The following is a 15,731-nucleotide window of genomic DNA, read 5'->3' as shown; positions in this document are numbered from 1 at the left end:
ACTGCCGCCCTCACATAAGCCCGCCATAGGTCCCTATCCTGAGCAAGATCAATCCAGTCTTTATCATCACATCCCACCTCTCTCAAATCCATTTTAATATTATCTTCCCATCTACGTCTCGACTTCCCCAAAGGTCTTTTTCCCTCCGGCCTCCCAACTAACACTCTATACGCATTTCTAGATTCGCCCATACATACTACATGTCCTTCCCATCTCAAACGTCTGAATTTAATGTTCCTAATTATGTCAGGTGAAAAATACAATGCGTGCAGTTCTGTATTGTGTAACTTTCTCCATTCTCCTGTAACTTTATCCCTCCTAGCCCCAAATATTTTCCTAAGCACCTTATTCTCAAACACCCTTAACCTATGTTCCTCTCTCAAAGTGAGAGTCCAAGTTTCACAACCATAAAGAACAACCGGTAATATAGCTGTTTTATAAATTCTAACTTTCAGATTTTTTGACAGCAGACTGGATGATAAAAGCTTCTCAACCGAATAATAACAGGCATTTCCCATATTTATTCTGTATTTAATTTCCTCCCGAGCATCATTTATATTTGTTACTGTTGCTCACAGATATTTGAATTTTTCCAACTCTTCAAAGGATAAATTTCCAATTTTTATAGGTATATCATTTAAATATAAATTACTTATCATCTGAAAATTCTGAACCACTCTCTACACTATTCAGAATATCAATTTCTTATAGCCTATTTTGCTTATCCTAATACGAATTTGGAACTCTTTTTCATTCATACTAAATCATCTCTTTGGGAAATTATCCTCGCCAGTTTTGGCAATAAATCGTCTTTAAACACGACATCAATATCTTTAAAATATCGATTCCATCATTCTCCTCGCCATGATGAAAATTACCGTCGTTAATGTAGGATTAATTATATTTAAATGACCAAATATTGACCAATTAACTGAAATTAAATTTAGTAAGAGCTCAAAGCCCAATTTGTGTTGGTGAAATGCATTGTCTCTTTAATTGTCAATTAAAAGGACTTTAAGTAACAATTAAAGTTAAATATATTTTGTGAAATCGGCCCTATTCATAGACATTCTTAGAGCGGGTTAAATAGCTACTTCCGGTGGATGATCAGCGAACTAACGTTTTTCGTATTCATAAACCAGTGTTAGCGATAATACGTGTACTAAGAGGGGTTTGGCTGGCTAAATTTTAGCCCCCGCCGGTAGGGTAGTTTAGAGGCCGATTAGCTTAGCAAGATGGCTATTATGGTGCAGTGAATGTGGGTTATGTACGTCGAATTCGTGATGTGATACTTAGGAGGAAGACGTATCTACCGAGATTGGACATATTTAGAAAATATGAAGTACACAACATTAGTCAGGCTTCTGTAAGATGTATAATAACGAATGTGTCAGTAGCAATCACTGGACTTGCGCCTCGTTACGTACGTTTTCCTAGGGAAGAAAAACGAATAACACTGCGAGAAAGTTTGACGACATCGCAAGATTTCCTCAGGTAATTATATTTCATGATTTGAATATTGTATCTGAATGCTTTCTTAGAGAAATTTGTACTGTACCGGTACCATATTGGTACAGTAGGTCTATTGTGATATTTCATCATTTTTAGGTTATTGGCGCCATAGATGGCAAACCACATACCCATAACAAATGTAGGAGGAGAACGGTCACAAATATATATCAACCGAAAGGGGTGGTATTCTCTATTAAACGTTCAGGTACGTACTGTAAATGAAATTACAACCCGTAAGAGGTTATGTAGACTTAGGCTGAAATTTTGATGAAACTAGCGCTGAAGTAGTTCCGATGATTTCGATACTGAAAATCGTTGAATTTGTGAGATATTTTTGTAGAGATGCAGTTGGTCATATATGCAAGGCATTATAATAGCCAAAAATAATCTAACCTAATCTATCACAGATTCGTAGGCCTATATGCAAGGTGTATAAGCAGAGTACGAATAGAACCACCTGAGTGCTAGTTCTGCTTTTAATAACTTTATTTACATTTTAGATAGTAATGCATTATATTACATTATTTCAGTTAAATGGTACAAGAAAAAGATTTGTAATTTGTAATTCTCCAGAAAAGCTACACTGAAGAAGACACAATAAAAAATCGCCTCAATGTTGTTGCCCCCCCCTCCTAACTAATTACTAATATAACATGCGAGAAGTCCAGGGAGAATTATTAGAGAAATTGTGTTGTATTGGTAATAAGTGGGAGTGTGGGAGCTACAACAGTGCAATGCAGTATATAAGTAACAGTACCCAAGTAACTATTAAACGATTTTTATGTTGAAAGTATTTGTGGCTGCTGACTAAAACCACATGGTTATTTGGCCTACTGTATATATGTCACGGAAGTCAGTGAAGCAAAGATCTATTGTTCCTCCTTCAATGTAGCTTTTCTGGAGAATTACGAGAAGGTCAAGCAATACATCAACATAATACATAGATGAGCAAACCTAAGATAAATTTAACTAATATCATCTCTTTGATAAAAAAAAAACACCACCTTTTCTATTGCTTCATATGTTACTGAAGGGCTTACCTATGAAAAGACAAATATTTTGTGAAACCTGATAATTCATTTTATGTTACTGTTTTTATCACAGCTCTTCTTTGTGATGGAGTCAATGGTAATTATTTTCACTTACAGCCTTGTCAAATGACCTGTTTCAACTATAACTTTCATTTCTCTAGAGATGGTATGTTTTCATTTCTTTAAGAATTTGTTGTTTCATTTTGTTGTTGTATTTCCCTTTACACTCCATTTTAGACAGCCTCTTCTTTTTTAACACTATATGGTACTGTTTGCATACTTGAATGTAACATTTTTTCTTTACTTATCACATTCTCTCTTTTAGGTAACATATGCAGGATAAGACTGAGGATCTGCTTTTAATTTCTCTCGAAATTTCCTCACCATTTCTCGGTTTAGTGATGCTGAAGATGAAACTATGGAAAATATTATGGGATCATAATGAATGGATTCATAGAAATATGTTTCAAGTTTATAGGTTAACTAACTACATGTTTTAGGTTACTTTTGCAAAGCATAAAGAAAATCCAAAGTATAGGCGTAGAATTTAAATTAATTACTGGAATGTTAATTTTTGCGTTATGGGTGAGACACACATTATATAAAAGTGTTGCAATTTATATTGTGATGTCTTAACTTCAGAGTGGCATGCTTACACAACTGCTGTAGGCTGTTAGCAGCTCTAAATATCAGAATGAAAAAAACTCAAAGAATAAAAACTATTGCTTAGTTAAAAGACTTCAAATTTTTTACCAAATTGCACAAAAAAGGGATACATTTCACTTATATGAGTGACAAATCACATTCGTAGCTTTCATTTGTGTACCCACATGACACTTTTTTTTACCAATTTTAATTTTTTATAGAAATTTCCTTTATGAAATTGCTAGTTAACACATACATTACCTTATTCATTTCACATTATAAGTGATGCAAGTTTCCAAATTCTGGATATAATGGCACGTTGAAGAGGAAGTGCCCATGACTCTCGCATTTTCAATGAGATTAGAATTAAGAAGCGATTTGAACAGCATGAATTTGGACGCTTCATTTTGTTGGGGATAGTGGTTATGGTGTACACGAATATTTGTTAATGCTTGTAAAGTGAATTACTCTACTTGCAATGTATTGTGTATTTTTGTATAAGTTTAACTGATGAATTCTATATGCTATAATTCATTAAATTTGTTTGATAAAATGTCTAAACTTGTAAATTGAATTAATCTGCTTGCTATATACCTAAATTATTGTGTAGTTCAACTAATTGTTTATGCCTTTAAATTGAATTAATCTGCTTGCTAGATATTGTCTTAATTCAATTGTCTATTCATGAAAATTTAATTGATCTGCTTGCTATCTTTTTATACTTTTTTATACTATTTTAATTGTTTTTATACCTATTTGCAGCTGCTCTCGGGCTTGGGTTACATTCCTGCTTGGACTGATTACCTGGATGGATTTTTCAGAGGTTTTCCCCAACATTAAGGCAAATGTTAGGTAATATGTGGCGAATCCTCGGCCTCACCTCATCTTGCCAAGAATTTGTGTAACTCTTGACTTGTTCCACATCTTAAAGCTTCTATGGAACACAATAAATTAAATTTAAAAAAATGAAATACTGTGTTATTATTCTAAATGATCATGGACAGAATCCAATGAAAAGTAAGGGAGAATGTTACACCATGTAATGTAACTGTGTACACCAATCACACTATTACTTTCTTATATTATATGCTTTTTTTTTTATTGTTTAAGTTTGAAAGATTATCATTTTGTTGGAAATTATTTCATTCTAACATCTAAGAAAATATAAGATACTCTAAGTTATGTGAACTGACTGCACAAATCACTGGTGTGCGCTTACTTTGTATTTCATGTCAATTTTATTTCTTATGAATCACTTATACATTCGTTTCTTGGGTTGCTATACCTGCAATATACACCTCAATTTTTAATATTCTAATTATTATTATTATTATTATTATTATTATTATTATTATTATTATTATTATTATTATTATTATTATTATTATTATTATTGCAGTAGTCCAGTACCTGTTTGTATCACTGAGCGAGTATCCCCAGCTTAGTTTGTGCAGTTCATTTTTGAAATGTTAAAAAAATGGACTCCAGAGAATTACAATTTACAAAGAGAGTTCTCTTCAGCCTTAGCCATCTGCACAAGTTGGGAGATGCAAGATATGTCCGGGAAATAGGGATGGGAAGTGTAGTACAGAATGCCATGCGAGTGCAATGACCATTCAGACACTACACAGTAAAGGTGTGCATAAATTGTAAAGAAATTATTTAGAAAGAAAAAAAGAGAACTGTTAATGATAATTTCTTTATAATATAAATGTTTCCTCGATAAAAGAGAAATAGTACCAATTTTTCATAGGGCATTTTGTAAACCTGTACTCATTTGCAAGCATATTTTGGGGTATACATGTAACCAGATTGGTGTAGGCCTTCATTTAGAAGTTGGTATACAGAAGGTTAATATACATACTGTACCGTGTGACAAATTACTCTCTATGCTTCCTTATTTATAGAAGTCACTGAAAACCATTATAGTCCATATATTACCATCTTCGTCAATTCGAAGTAAAACAAAAAGTTGAAGTATGTATAACGTGGAATGTTGCTAATAAACTTATATTTGAATCAGTAATTTCTGAAAGGGCTTTATTTCAAAATCTCATCTGCATAAAAATCGCCTTACTGCAGGATTAGGGCCCTCTGAGAAGTGCTGTGAATATTGTGAAGCCTGCATAGAGCTGAATAAAATACATGGAATAATGCCCATCATCAAGAAGGCGCATTCAAGTGAGAATATGATAGCGTTCTAAATTGATTTTAGCAAAAAGATTGGATAAAGTCCTTTTAGAAATGACTGATTTAATTATAGAGTTACTGTCTAATAAAAAAAACTCTCACATAAATTACTCCAAGTATAAATAGTGCATCCAGTGCCAATGCCCACACGTCACTGAAACAGATGGCAGAATGCGATTATTTTTTAATAGGATTTTATGATAATATACCTTTCCATTACGTACAATAAGTTCAATATAAAAATATTAGGTACTGGCACCATAGATAGCACATTCTTATGTCTTGGAAAACTTTCACAAATAAACATCAAAGAAAGGTTAATATTTGAGGAGAAAAATTCGCTCTGGCACCGGGGATCGAACCCGGGTCCTTGATTCTACATACCAAGCATTCTGACTACTGAGCTACGCCGAATTCAATCCACAGCACCAGATGGAACCCTCCTCCTTCAATGTTTCTCTTTTTGGCCTGACTCCATGTTAGGTATATATGTTGAGGTATATGTCCAATGTCAACTGTCATTATACTAGGAGCGCACTCAGCTGAGTGACTTGTTTGGCCGGGAATCCGCAGTTAAGTGCACAGTAATCTGTACAGACATATGCACTGCAGCTATGAGAATATTATAGACATATTAATTGTCAATATTACAGATATTATTCTGTAGGACAAATTAATAAGTCTATAATATCAAAGAAAGGGGTAGTGGTAGTATAATGGGAACTCAGGGGTTCTGTAAATTAAATTAAAACTCGTATGTAGGTTTAAACTTCGCTTCATACAACAATTTTATTCATATTTTGCATATTCACTTATTTCTAAGTTACAAACTATTGTCCATTCTAAGGACAAAGGGGGAAAAGCCAAACAAAGCATATCAACATAATACAAGAGTAAGCAAACGAAATTACAAGAGAAAAGAAAAACAAAATAGTTTAGCATAGAGTGAGAGTATTAAGAAAATAAATATAGACCTTTATTTTTCTCCTTATTCCTAAGTTCTATATTCATTTCAGGTTGTAAGTGATGCAAATTAGTAACTTCTGAATGAGTTTCATGCAATAATACAGACGAGTCACCAGTAAAATGATCACAAGAAATGAGTGAAGCATTGCAGATTTAGCCCTGCATTGGAAAGAATCCTGCGACCAGATATTTACTCTAATATACAAGCTACATATTCAGTTTACCTGAAGGGGTTAGGTACAGCTTACACCATTACTGTATCTTGTACAATTATGAAAATTAGTACGTGTAAAACACTGTCCTTCTACTATATGAAAAAAATATTTTTACGATTGGAAAAAATATTTATATATATATATATATATTTTTTTTTTTTCTAAATTCAAAATGTTGACAGTTCACTGTGCAGTGATGAAGCATTTCCCTCATAACTAAAAAACTATCCAACATTTTGTGATGAAATTTGTTGTGTATTTATGCATGTCATACCTACAATATGATGCAAAATCACATCTCTACCTTTGATAGACTGTCTGATAAAAAATAAATTCATTTAAAGAAGTGGTGAAATATAAGTATTTTCTTCTAACACAAAATAAAACAAAATATTATTTATTAAGGAATGTAGTTGAAAGAGCAAGATATTGTAAACATGAGTTTCAGCAATGTATAAAAAAAGAGAACATTACACTAAAGTACTACATTTCCAGTTTTTGTCCATTGTGCAACTCAAACCAAGAAACAGATTCGGAACACCTCAACTCTGTGCCTCAGTGGTTGACCATGACAATATCTTTGAAAAATATTGGAGTGCAAGAGGTCAAATGACTTTATTGTCAAATGTCTGGCATTAGAAAACAACACCATTTCCAACTTTTCATTAGGCCCTCCCCCTATTCTTTTCTTTCTAATTGTGTTTTCTTAACATTTCCATTTCTAATAATAATTTTGCTTTTTCAATTCATGGATCAATTCATTAGAGACTTCCAAGCCTAAATTAAAGACTCTGAATTAAATTTCTCTACTAATAATACCTTAATTGCATAGTTATAGACATAAGTGTAACTAAATTGCTTTAGGTAGGTACTTAAACCTCCATCAGGGAATATGTTCCAACTGAGGAACTACAGGTTTGATGAATGATGAATCCAGCAAAAACAAAAAAATAAAAATAAATAAATAAGTAACCTGTCTTATAAATCAGCAAAACTCTTAACCGACATTAAAATAAGAAAAAGGAACACACACATATGTATAGAATTCACTAAACAACAATGTGAAAATAAAAAGTTGAAAACACTACTAGAGCCCAATATATAGTAATACTAAGTCCTCAATCTGATGCATTTGCCCCATTCAGCTTAGAAACTGGCCACAACTGTCCAGCAGCATATCTCCATCAAATAAACTTGTTACACTCATAACACTGTGTAGCATGCAACAAGACAAATATAATAATGAACGAGGAATACTTACTACTCTACACCAAACTCCAGAAAACGATTGGGACAGAAGAATTTCAAGTTCCTATATACTGCTGGGAAGCTCGCAAGGAAATGAAGTAGACAAGAACTCAAGAAAATTTCACTACTAGTGCTACTATTACCATCACCACCACCATTACCACTACTACTAAGTTACATTTCTAGTTCTTTCATTTGTCCCAGATAATTTTTAACTTTGCCTTTAATAATATTTTATTTCTAATAACAATTTTGTTTTGTGCAATTCATAGAACTTCTCATCACGTTTTAATTTTTGGGCTTCATGCTTAGGAGGAACACTTCTTCTTCATACTCTGTCATTCTCGATCTTGCAGCAGAGTCCTATGGAAAGACGAAAAAAATGTTAATCATTTGCTTACTACTGTACACAAAAGACACTACTTCTTATCAAAACTGTGAATTTTTTTAATTGTCTAAATTTGAAAATTTATCACATTGTTTGAAATTATCCATTTGATCCAAACATGCACTCCTGTCATTATTCTTAGGGCTTTCTATTGTAACATAATAAGAGGTAATCTATGTTTACATCACCACAACTACAGATTACATAGGCGTATGAGGTTTTGTCTTTTCAGTGCTGTAATAAATATGAGTTTGATATATATTTTATAAATCACTTACTAGCGTTCTACAAACACACAAGATAATGAAATTTTATAGCTGACCATCAATTTGGATTCTACAAATTTCTTATGCTTATGTAGGTAATTCTAACCTCATATAATGCTATTTCTTTTGACGTAGTAGAGAAAAGGATATCTCAGAAATCTCTAGGCGTTCCTACTGCCCTTTAAAATAAGGTCTCAGTTTCGATAATTCTTGTACACAAGATATTAGGCCTACGTTAAGGTATGATTGATAATTGTGTGGGTTGACATCAGATGTTTGTGGCCCAATCCCCTATGGGTATTTACAAAGCCATATTATCCAAACTGCATTTATGGTAATTGAGTATAGGCGTAGCTTGCATTTTCACGATTGTTGTGAATTACATTTTACTAGTATTATCAGTTATATTCCTACAAGATATATTATTTACGTTATATTAATTAGGCTACCAAGTACCTATTCAGAGTAGCCTTAGGTGACATAATCATACCAGAGCCACATTAAACATTAAACATTTACCATGAAGTAATAAGCCTATCTCACAAAAACATGTCCTATGAACCAAAAACACATACCTCATATGTTAACATTCCATATCGTTTCGTAGGCCTACGTCATCAATTTCGGGAGCAGGGCATCCTCCACCAGTTGTTTTTAGTTATTTCTTCAACTAAAGTAAATAAATATATACTGAATTAGAATAATTCACTCTTTGAAGTCCAATATTTCATAATAGTTACGTCTAGGCCTAATCTAAAAATATTACGTATAATATTATAACATTTCTACTTACATTTTCGACATTTCTTCTTGTATAGTCGAATTCCCGCACGCTGCCATGTATATTTATTGCTTTTTTTACCACAGAAGAAAAAACAAATAGTTTATTGTAGTTTAATATCGCCAATAACCTCACAAATAAACATAAACGATCCGGAATCGCTTGCGTATGAGCATGACAATTGCCAGTCTGCACATGCGCAGTAGCATTTTCAGCATCGTGTAACAGTTTCCAAAGCTAATACGCCGACTAACGTAGCCACTGATTAATCGGCGTCTCTGAATCCTGTAAAAGTAACCTGGCTATAACCGGGGCTAGTTTAGAACGCTCATAGCATGGGTTAGTGCGATGTCTATGAATAGGGCCCTTAGGGCCGTATTCATAGACATTCTTAGCACGGGCTTCCGGTGGATGATCAGCGAACTAACGTTTTTCGTATTCATAAACCAGTGTTAGCGATATGATATGATGTGAATTCTATACAAGTAACCAGTCGATAGCCGGGGCTAGTTTAGCACGCTCGTAGCGCGGGCTAGCGAAATGTCTATGAATAGCACCCTTATACGTCTGACGTAACAGATGAATTAATTTTTAAAGCATTGGTATCAGTGTCATATTTCACTCCATACTGACAGAAGTCGAGATTGTCATTTGTTACGAAGGTTATGTGATGTGTGTGGCTTCAATTATTCGAGACCTGTAATTAATAGCAGTTAATTGTGCATCTGTCATAATAGACGCTATTGTAGCCTATGTGTGGTCTTTGCATTTATCATACCTGCTCTAGGCAAAGCGTAAAGAGAACAGGATACTGTTTAAATTCAGATTTAATCAGACAGAGGCATAGCGTGAAGGACGACTTGGTTGCAATTGACACGGTCGCCATGCACGTGGACAGTGAATTATTTTGTGCTACGTGACAACTCGATTGTTTTTGTCCAGGTGCAACGATGGAAACGATCGATAAACAAGTACATGATCTACTTGATTTGAGATAACAAAAACCTATTAAACGCTTACGGCCTTCAGTTGTTAGTAATGAACTCAACTTTCAATGACTCAACTAAAAAAGTTATATCATGTTTGTTCTTTGCACAAAATCTTTCCATGCTTACTGTGTTATGACATTGTTTCTTATCGTCGGTTTGCGACATATAAAGGGACACTTTCTCTGAATGAGAGAAAAAATACCAGACATAGGCTATCTTGTGCTGGTCTGTCTACACGCATATGAGATTGTAGTACCGAAATTTCATTTTGTGATGGTCCTTCAGGGAAGAGAAATAAAAATAAAGTTATTTTTGTGACGTCCATTGAGAGGAGAAGTTGATACCCTACTTTACATACAGAATTAATCAAAATTTCGCCGAACATTTATAAGTGGCGAAGCTCTTAAGAAGCTTTTGAGGCTTAACCTACCCCCCCCCCAAAACTGAGCTATTATATCTAGTAACAGCAGACCTATAAGTTTTTAATAAAGATGTATCGTAACATTTGCTTTCACTGCGATCCTTCCATATAATCAGTTCACTGTTGACAGTCATTCCAGGATGGAGTTCAGTATGAGAAGCCTGTGGTAGAAGCCTCTGCTACGACGACTCCGACCTTGACTCGCAAGCGTGATGGGGAACAGGGAAGAGAGTATCGATCCGCTACAGCTCAGTGCGAATTGCGGCTTTCCTCTCCGTCACAATAATACGTCGCGCTATATTGGTGTTCTGTTAATGTTATTCGTTGTTGAGTGTTAGTTTAATTAAAAGTGCATGCGTTTGTATGTGTTACATATTCATTTTGTTTAAAATCGCGCATACTGAAAGAACATTGAGGTCATTATTTGTAGAATTAAAAGAAAAATCGTTTTCAAGTTGGACGTATGAAACAAAATGTGAGTACAAAGGTGAGATTGACACCAGATTTACATATTAAAATAGCGGATGGAGGAAGACAAAATATACATTTTCAGTTGTCATAGTAGCCTATAAGATAATATATCGGTGGCTAACAGGGTGCTCTGAGACAAATAAGTTATATTGTTATACTTGTAATCTGTTTGGGAGTGAAAATGAGTGGTCATCATTTTCTTGTGGGGTTTAACAAAAAAAAAAAAAATAATAGAAAAGCCGAGAAACATCTGCTGTATCAAGAAATAATTTCAGTCTACACAATACACCTTAGCTTCGCCACTCACATTTATCAGAAATAATTTAGTTGACATAAGCCAGTATTTTAAAATGAAGATTGCGCTCTAAGTGTATCAATAATGTTTGTCTTTATGTCTGTTGCGAGGTAACGATGGTCAAAATGAAAAAGATCGCCTATTCACTCGAATGCAACCCGTAAAGCAGCAGATTGGGATTTCAAGGAGGGAAGGAGGTACAAAGCTACAAGCAGGAATGTTTTTTGTCAATGCCAGATTTTTTTAAAATTTCCGTAAATATAATACACATATTGTTGTAGGCTATGTACAATATGTTACAACTGTCAGCTGTCTAGAACTGTTCACAGGCATTCTCTTCTAATTCAACTCAACTAATGGCTTTAATAAATTTGTTTTCTATATTCTATTAGTATTATACTTAGAAGCTGTCTAGCTCTCTACTAAAGTGCATAATTCAGTATATATGTGTGTTACGAAAATTTGTAACGTTACTTAAAATGAATAGTAGGTCATGAAATTACGCCAATGTAGTAATTATCATAAGTGCACCAGGAGAAGCAACTATACTCCGGAAGAACTTTGTAGAAAACAATAAGAATTGGACGTAATATATAGAGCAGCCCTGTGCATATGAGGTGAAGTGAAAGAATCTGAGGAACCTCTGCCCATGTTCTTTTCGCTTACACCGCCATATAAACAAACGTGGTGGATTTTAGTCGACCAGCAAGAGCCGAAAGTTCGTAAAAGCTATGATGCCCGCCTCATACAATCCGTCACTAATCTTCCTGTCCAATCGTACCGCACGGGAACATGACTGTCTCAGTCGGGGGAGTGGAGTGGGTAGTTAAGGGGTAGTATGCAGTGACTCAATTGAGCTATTAGCGCCCAGGTCTGATATAGAGAAACTTTGCTTATTCCGAAATCGTAAGAGGAAAATATGTTAAATTTATATAATGTTCGTATAGGAAAGAAATATCAGGATGCGTAGACATGAACCAAACCTTTGATAGTAAATCAAATATCTAAATGTATTAAAATACAAGTATTTTAAGTTGTACACTTATTGGAGTTGAAAGGGAACTACTTATCCTACATAATTCCGCAATAGTGCGGGTAAATTGGCAATAGGATTTAAGGTAATTTTTCAGTATTAAAAAATATATGAAAAATGTTTGTTTAGACATAGCTACTGTTGAATATTAACTAAACAAAATAATATGACAATATTTTTAAATCTCCTACATTCTTACAACACATCTCGCCCACAGTCACTGTCCTCCGTTTAGACGAAACTTTAGAAATCAGGCAATCATTTGTGTTAATCGACGTTGAAGTTAGTGAATTCACTGTTCTATTTGTATGTTTTCATTAAAGTCACCACTTTATTCTTGAAATATGTTCTGGTTGGTCGCCCCCATTAGCCTGATTCACCTGGATTCGCCTTCTCTTATTTTGTCTTATTTATTTATTGCAATACTCCGAAGAAGTAACAATAATTTCAAAGAGGTATCGATCCCGGAACCTTTGGCTTAGCCCACCAGCGCTCTACCGACCGAGCTACCCAGAAACTACACGCGACACCGTCTCAATTTTTACCTTTTTACCCTCACATCTCAAGTGGACTGACAAGACGCCAGAAATCCAAATACGAGTATGAGTGCACACAAACTGTGTGTGACTTGAATTGTGGTTTTCTGTTAACGTAAATTATTCAAGTCTGCTTCACAGGGACCTATACCTGAAAGATAGATTTGCATAATATATACGTTACTGTAGGTACGTTAACAGAAAACCAAAACTCTAGTCAGAGTTTGTGTGCACTCATAGTTGGGTTTCTGGCGTCTTGTCAGCCCACTTGAGGTGTGTGGATATAAAGGGAAAAATGTAGACGGTATCGCTTGTAGTTCCTGGGTAGCTCAGTCGGTAGAGCGTTGGTGGGTTAAGCCAAAGGTTCCGGATCCGATACCCAGCCCCGGAACAATTTTTCCCTTGAAATTATTCAAGTCTGCTTCACAGGGAGCTATACCTGAACACCAGATTTTCATAACTAGCAATAGTTCGCCTATTTAGATATATCAAAGGTTCGTCAAAACATTCGTCTTCAAATTTTATATTTGTCGGCCAATGATGATACAGATAACAGCTCTTTTAGCATATTAATGTAAAATTCTTTAGACTCTGTAAGTTATTCAATCTTCTGAAACACTTTACCTACAACAGAAAGCATGTCGTGGTTAGTATATTATTAATTCTGTATCCTGGTATGTTAGTAACCTTCATAACATTTAAAAATATCTTCTTCTTCTCCTTCTTCTTCTTCTTCTTCTTCTTCTTCTTCCTTTCACAAGTCTGCAGTTTGTTGCGTCCATTCATCAATGCAATGGTAAGCGTATCTTTCCATCTTAATTTCGAGCGTCCTAAACTTCTCTTTCCGTTTGATTTCCAATCTCTAATTCCCTTCTCAAATCTGGTGTGCTCCATACGATCAATGTGTTCATTCCATTTAAATCCTATATCCAGTTGTTCACAGGGTGTTTTGAATTCATTTCTAATTATGTCGCTTCTGATTCTATCCCTTTTATCCGCTTAGTTTTTGGTGTTATAATTCTGTATCCACAAAAAAGGAATGATATTTTTATATTTTCAGAATAAATATCAACTAAGAAAGCGACAGTCAGAGCTTGGCTTCTGAGCGAAATTTGAAATAAATAGAACTACAGAAATAAAATATTTAATACTTTGTATGCAATAATACTCAAACGAAAAACGATATTTTATATTTTACGCTGTTACAAAGACGCTATGAAATCGTGTAGACATTACTGCGGAATTAGCTGAATTTCTCCTTGTAAATAAAAAACAAGAATTTTGACTTGTTTCTCAAATATAAGCTAATATCCTTACAGCAATCTTCGCGGAAACGATCAATAGTACTTTTAGAATTCTCAAATATTTCTTTGTGTGAAGTTACAAAAGAAGAAGATTCCGCAGGATTTTCTCAGTTCCTTCACATTTCTCTTCGTGGTGCTTCCTGATACACCGGTAGTCTCTGAATCAATCTCTCTTTACTTTTGATATATTAATCGTACTTCCAGTGGCAGCCCCATTTTTCATGAATGCGCGCACGTCAGCCATTACTCTCCTTGTCTGTCTGGGATAGATTTCTCCATGTATGTTACTGTTTACTGGTAGCTAGATGAAATCGATGCCTTTTCTTTTATCACGAATTCAAGTACGATACTGCATTGGACTTCTTTCTTAAGCTACTAGAAGCAATTTGTGGCTTCCTTCACTTAAGAAGTACCGTACCTTCTCACCATGAGGTAAAATGTTCTAAATAAATAAATAATAAAATATATAAATATAAATATAATACGTATGTTGGTTAGTCAACTGACCGAAGACAGGTTTTAACCTCATAAGTAACACAAATAAGGCATCGCTCATAAGACATCAAGCCAGGAGGTAATGGGGTAAGATGATACGTGGCACATATTAAGTATTAATTATTCAGTAACATAACAGTGCATATTTTTATTTCTTAATTACGTATTTGGGTGAGTTACGGTAATGTTACTTAATAGGTAACAGTTCTTTGTAGTGCACAATACTCCATGTTGAATAATTAACAAACCAACATCTTTGGCATGACTTGTGGCTTGTAGGCCATCTCAAACCCCGAACTCCAGCCCTCTGAGCGCGAGATCTTATATACTCGGTCAGTTATGGCCGAATGTTACAATAAAACAATTTAACAATGTAGGTAGGTTATCTCAATCGTAATATCATATAATACCAGATGAAACTATGAAATAATTATATAATTAAAATACAACTATTTGATCTAGGGAGCATCCGTTTTCGTTGCAAGAATAATTCGTTTAACATGTTTGTAAATTAGTCTTAAATACGTTGCGCTGCTGGAAAAATGTTTCTTCCTGAGATTCAAGAACCCCAACAACCAATTAAAAACTTAGGTAGGTACATCCGTTATCAACACACGTTTTAAATAATATAGGGTAGTACAACACCTTAGTTCAAATGGTATCGTTTTGTGATAAAGCCTTCTTCCAGCTGAGAGTAACTGACTACCTTCAGTTCTTACAAATATATTCTATTTCAGACTCTGTTAGATCTAACATAGTACCAAACTTAAAAGTAGAATTAATCGAACAACTCCAGAAACTATTGCATGATAATAACATTTACGTTCATAGTTCTAAATACAAATTTGAAAGTAATTCAGGAGCAAACGATTTATAACTGATAATAAATTAATTATTCACTAACAATAACAAAGCTGTATTTGGAAATATAACAGATTTATGTCA

General features: G+C 34.3%; 1 long non-coding RNA gene across 1 annotated transcript; it reads right to left on the bottom strand.

Annotated features, from left to right (window-relative positions):
* Window positions 1-6,657: 6,657 nt before the first annotated feature.
* On the bottom strand, window positions 6,658-9,547 carry LOC138712042 (uncharacterized). The gene is made up of 3 exons (XR_011335595.1): window positions 9,255-9,547; window positions 9,037-9,131; window positions 6,658-8,170 (listed from the first exon to the last, which is right to left on the bottom strand). It is a non-coding gene; the product is annotated as an uncharacterized lncRNA (long non-coding RNA).
* Window positions 9,548-15,731: the final 6,184 nt, after the last annotated feature.

This window comes from Periplaneta americana, chromosome 13 (assembly GCF_040183065.1).
Source record: "Periplaneta americana isolate PAMFEO1 chromosome 13, P.americana_PAMFEO1_priV1, whole genome shotgun sequence".
NCBI classification, from domain to species: Eukaryota; Metazoa; Arthropoda; class Insecta; order Blattodea; family Blattidae; genus Periplaneta; species Periplaneta americana.
The sequence above is the reverse complement of the archived record's forward strand: the minus strand, read 5'-3'. Positions and strand labels throughout refer to the sequence as shown.